This window comes from Citrus sinensis, chromosome 1, assembly GCF_022201045.2.
Source record: "Citrus sinensis cultivar Valencia sweet orange chromosome 1, DVS_A1.0, whole genome shotgun sequence".
Taxonomy (NCBI): Eukaryota; Viridiplantae; Streptophyta; class Magnoliopsida; order Sapindales; family Rutaceae; genus Citrus; species Citrus sinensis.
In genome coordinates, this window is record NC_068556.1 from 17,663,331 (window position 1) to 17,669,290 (window position 5,960).

Consider the following 5,960-nt stretch of genomic DNA (forward strand, 5'->3'; position numbering starts at 1 on the left):
TTGGATGGAATCATTTTGTGTCTGTTTTTGGATGATACTTTATGCAATTCACTACTTATTGCCTTCATGTCCTTATACCCCAATCTTGGTCCTATCTTCACGTTCATAGACATTTTACTGCTTCGATATTTATCAATTCCTCCCCAATTACAAATACAGAAGGTTTGTTTGTTTTTTATCGTGTGGTTGTTCAATATATTTTTTTCCTTTACAATTTCACTCTCAATTTTTTCATACCAATCATTTATCAAATTCACATTTGTTTCCTATCTCTTATTGGTCTACTTGTTCTCCATTTTCTAACTACTTTCCTATGGCAGCATGCTCCACTTATCTGCAACACCTATACTAACTATTATCCAACATCGGCAGCGTTTTGTTATCCCCTCCCGCAATGCATAATTCCAAATTCATTGAGCCTTTCAACTTCATCCACAATCTCTTTTTTTTTTTTTACTTCTATTGTTGCTTTTAAATTTTGGCTTTTCAATCACACTGCATTCTGTTCCTATGGCATTCCTGTTACCACAACTGTACAATCGGGATTACTTGTTTCCATGGCCTTCTGTTTCTTAGCCTAGTCCTCTATATGAAACCATGAACACTCATGTAAAAGTGATAAGTACATGCACAAACGAGTATCAAACTTATTAAATGAAGATGACCAGCACCCAAATTCTCCCCCCCCCCCCTCCCCCCCAAAACAAAAATATACACATATTCTAATCCTTTTTCACACCTACAACAACATTAATGAATGAGATTATTCATGTTTTCTATTTTTAGTAATACTAAAACTCAAATAATAAGTCTGCTCTTAATATATCATCAAATTATAGTTATTTTGTTTTTATCCTATTTCGTCTCCTTATATTAATAACGTTTGGATTCATAAGACATATTACGTACGCTGATTATCTCTTAATTTGAAACATTAACCTATCTTCTTAATTGGATTGGATTACGTGTAAAACTTATATGAACGAACTTAGTTTTTTCAACCATACAATTTACATTACATGTGTTCACATAAACAGTTATACAAACTTTCATGTTGATTATGACTTACACGTTTGAAGGGTAACCTCGAAAATAAATCCCAATTAATATGAAAACTTCTTGACCGACTTAAATCATCCATGTCGGATTAACTTCTTTTCTTTTACTGATATCAATATGCACAACTTACCTTGATCATATTGTTTTCTAGACTAATAAATAGAACCACGGACACAATAATTTCAACCAAAAGATGGGTAAATAGGTTAGTTGCTTGTTATTTTTCTCTATAATATATTATATATATATATATATATTTATATTATTTACGTATTTCATACAATAAAAATTAATACCGCTAAACTAACTTATATTTCTTACTTTACTATTCCATTTCTTTCCTTTGGATATGTAATACAAAGGCCTCAGTGTGTATTCCATAGTAAACGCACAACAGTAAAGTTCACGTACCAAGAGGGTTATTGTCTTCTATAAAATTACAATGGAATTAAGTTCGCTATATTCATCTTAGTACGAACAACTCACTATCTCCATTTATAACTTTGTAAAGTATATCTGTATGTTAGACTACATTCACATGACAAATCCCTCTATAATTAAATTTATTTTTCCCACAATTATCTTCGCTGAAGAAACGCATCACCTGATTATTTTGCAAAAGTTGCCAATATAATTATGGCAAATTTTGTGTCAATCTTACTCCGACCAGTACTATCACACTTGCACGAAGTTGTTATTGGATTAAACGCATAAGTTGTAAAAATACGCAAAGGAACTTATTATATATGCTCCTTTACCAGTCCTGCTGACCGGCCCATTACTTGCTTCTCCGGTTACTCTATTTCTCTACGTGTTTTTTTCCTAACCGTCCGATTAAATCCAACGCCGACTTAAGTAAATGACAAACAAGTGATGTAAAGTAGTTTTGGCCAATGAAGTGAAGATATCCTTTATGGCAAATTCGTTGCTATTAATTAGATGAAAAATGCTAGTTGTCTCGAAAGCTGAGAGAAGCGGCAGCTTTTGTGCTGTCGTTTCACCTACCGTCGTCTCTCAGCATTTTAATCATTTTTTATTATTAAAAAAAAGCGCGATGGGGACAAAAGTACAGCAGTTCACGTGCATCAGTCTCTCTCTCTCTCTGTGCCAAGGTAAACAAGCCATGAATACTAAACTTAAGAGTCAATTTGCCACTCATTGCATACTCTGGGACACAGTAACCATATGTTCGGATTACTCTAGTTGAAACATGTGTGTATTATCACCAACAGGTCCGAGTTTGGCAAGCCCGAAATCAGAGAGTTTTGGATTGAAGTCATTATCCAGCAAAATATTTGCGGACTTCAAATCCCATAAATGACAAAAGGATTGGCCTTGCAATGTAGATACTCAAGGCCCTGAGCAGCACTGACTGTAATTTTCATGCGAGTGTTCCAACTCATTAGCTCTTGATCAGGTTCAAGATCTGAATACAAGTAGTTAATTAAAGTAACAGGCGGCGGTTGGGCTCTTCCTTTGCAGCTGACTCAACAACCTCAGAAGTTGGTTTGGCTTCGACTTCGACTAGGACTTCGAGAGCAGCTTCGGGTTCTGGTGAAGAGAGTGAGAAAAGAGTGATGGGGATTGAGTTTGGGGATGAGTGGTAGCCGGAGGAGAGACTAACGGGAGTTGAGAAAGAGCGCGATGGCCGATGGATGAGCGATGGATTTCTAGTTGTCTGTTCTGCTGTTTAGAGTTATGCCTTTTTTTTAATCTTTTTAATAATTAAAAAAATTCTAGGATAGATGCATACAGAGAGAGTGATGCAAGTCAACTTCTCCACTTTTTTGTCATTTAAATGCTTTTTTTTTTTAATTTTTAATAATAAAAAATTATTAAAACGCTGAGAAAAGGAGAGAGGTGAAACGGCAGTACAAGCTGCCGTTTCTCTCGCTCTTCTCTCAGTGTTCTAGACATCTAGCGGCACTCTAATTAGATTAATTCTCGACGTACAGTTATTCAAGGAAGAGAAATGGTAAATAGACGAAAGCACGACGACGGGACGACAGAAACGGCAGAAATTGGCTGCCGTTTCACGCCTTTCCTCATTCAATTTTCTTTTTTTGTGGGACCGATAATAATTATTAAAATAAAGAATAAAAATGGAACAAAAATGCTCTTTCACGCCTGCTCTCATCCAATTTTTTACCATTTCTCTTTTAACAAATATTATAATAAAAAATAAAAAATTTTAAATATCTTTATTATTTAAAATCTGATCCACTTATTCTCATCCTCAACTACTCGTTCTCCACTTATTCCTTTCTGCACTCGTCCTGTTTAATCCTCTGTATCTCTCAGTCATACAAAATCAATATTTTGTATCAATTTTTGTTAAATAATTAAAAAATAATATTTTATAATAATTAAAAAACCATCGATGCCTGTACAATATTTCTTCATGATAGCGTGAACAAATAAATTTCAAGCGGACAAAATTAAACAAATCTAACATAATTTCAAAAATTAAAAATTCAATTTAACACAAAACATTATTCCATCACTACAATTTCAAAGATTTAAAGTCAAATCTAACATAATTTTAAAAATTTAAAGTTCAATTTAACACAACATTATTTCATCACTACAATTTAAAGCTAAAATACAAGTCAAGTATCATCATTGTTATCTTCATTACGCTGCTGCTGCTGTAGTAACTGTTGGAAATTCTCACTTTGAGATCCTTGATGAGTCATCGAAGAAGAATAATAATGCAACTGCGATGTATATGGTGGGACTGATTGCTATAATACATAAAAATAAGCATCATATTACATTACACAATTTCATTTACATCGTTAACTCTTGTTTCTTGCAACTCTTCAAATGCATGCTCATTTTCCAAATACTCCATTTCTACAAAATAATTAACATTTGTATTAAGAAACTTATATAACATTTTGTCCGGTAACGAAAATTCCTAACAATTTAAATATATAAAACACATCTACAAATTTTTATAATTTATTCCATTATCTCCAACAATTTAAATTATAAAATCCTAACAACTTAAATATATAAAACACATCCGGAAATTGTTATAATTTATTCCATTATTTTCAGCAATTTAAATTTAACAAATCCTAACATATATAAAACACATTCATAAATTATTATAATCTATTCCATTATTTCCAGCCATTTAAATTAAAAAAATCACAACAATGCATAACAATTTAAATATATAAAAAATAAAAATCTACGAATTTTTGTAATTTAAATTAAATATTCTAACCATTTAAACATTTCTCACCTCTATTTGTAGATCTAAATCTAATTTATTCCTTGTGATAACTGAGATGCAGAGACAAAATTTGTGAGGTGCTGAGGCAGAATTTATGAGATGCAGAAACTGAAACTCGTTTGAATTTTGCCTTTCTTCTTGAACACAAAGAACTCTCGTACTCAAATGAGAGAAATTCACTAACTGAAATGAGAGAAATAGAGAGACTACAGAACTTCATTCACGTGCTCATTTATTTTCGTTACTTTTTATTTATTCTTTTGATTATTTTATTCTTTAAATTAAAAAAGTAAGGGACAAAAGCCACAAAACCTGCTCCATTCACGTGCCCAGTTTTCATTTCCATTAATCCCACATGGCAATTTTTTTCTGTCGTCCTTTTGTCTTCATTTCGTTCAAATAGCAGAACTCTTCAAGGAAATTGTGCTATATATGTCTCGGCGACACGTCATATTGTACACATGTTTGACTGTTGGTTTTACTCTTTTTTATTTTCTCACACATAGATATGGATATACTTAGACTTAGTTTTGAGTTGAGAATACTATGTAATTAAGTATTAACTGTTACTATTATACATGTACTTGTGTGTTAAGATTATAAAAAATTTAGCACTTGCTAGCTCAACATTAATTTTTTTTTTCTTTCAAAAAGAATTCATGTCGATTAGCTCTATGAAAATTTGAGTATGTCCTTATAGTAGCATATTACTGCACAACAATTATTTATCTTTTTTAACTGCTAAAATTATTTTAACTCTAATTTTTTGTACAATCAATTATAGACAAGTGAAATGGAAAATTAAAAGAAAATAAAGCAACTAAATCTTAATTGAACATGTAAATTAGAACAGAAATCAGCAACATATTTTAGAGACCAGAATAATTGAATTCACCATAACTTATTATTAATTTTTTTTTCTTGAAAAGGTAAAAAATTTCAATTTTTTTTCTTGGAAAGACTAATAAGGAATGAATTAATGGTTAAACAATGTTATTAAGTATATCTCTTTAACATTAAGGTTACAAAATAGGACTCGCCTACCATACCACTGTGGTATGGTACCACGCTTTTTTTCTTCTTTTAAAACCACCATTCGATGATTGAGAGAAAATCTAATGGCTAAAATAAATTTTTGAAATTAGAAGCAAAAACTAACAATTGCTGGAGCCGGTAATATATTAATATAATATAACTTGAGTGATAGGAAATCTTCTTAATCGTGGGAAATTCCTAGTACGGCAACGAGTGATCTGATTTCATCTCAGATCGATCTGATTTCATCTGTAATCTATCTGGATACAGGATATAATATTTACAGTGCTTGTCTTCCTCATCTCATCGTGGTCTGAACTATTCACTTGATGTTGTCACGCTTGTGCTGTTTACAGGTCGGTAAGTACAATAACAAACCAACAAATTGTAGTAACAATTTTGCATTAGATATAGTCATGCTAGAATTTTTGTAAGTTATAAGTCGAAGAAAAAAGTAGATCTGGGCCGTGGCGAAGGAATGGTTGTGATATTTTGACGAAATGTTTGTTTTTGTGATTTATATAGGGTTCTAAATTGCAGCGAACAATGTACAATTATTTTATTACCTCTATCTTACCTCTAAGGCTATGCCAACACAAAAGCAATCAATCCGTCTTTGGGG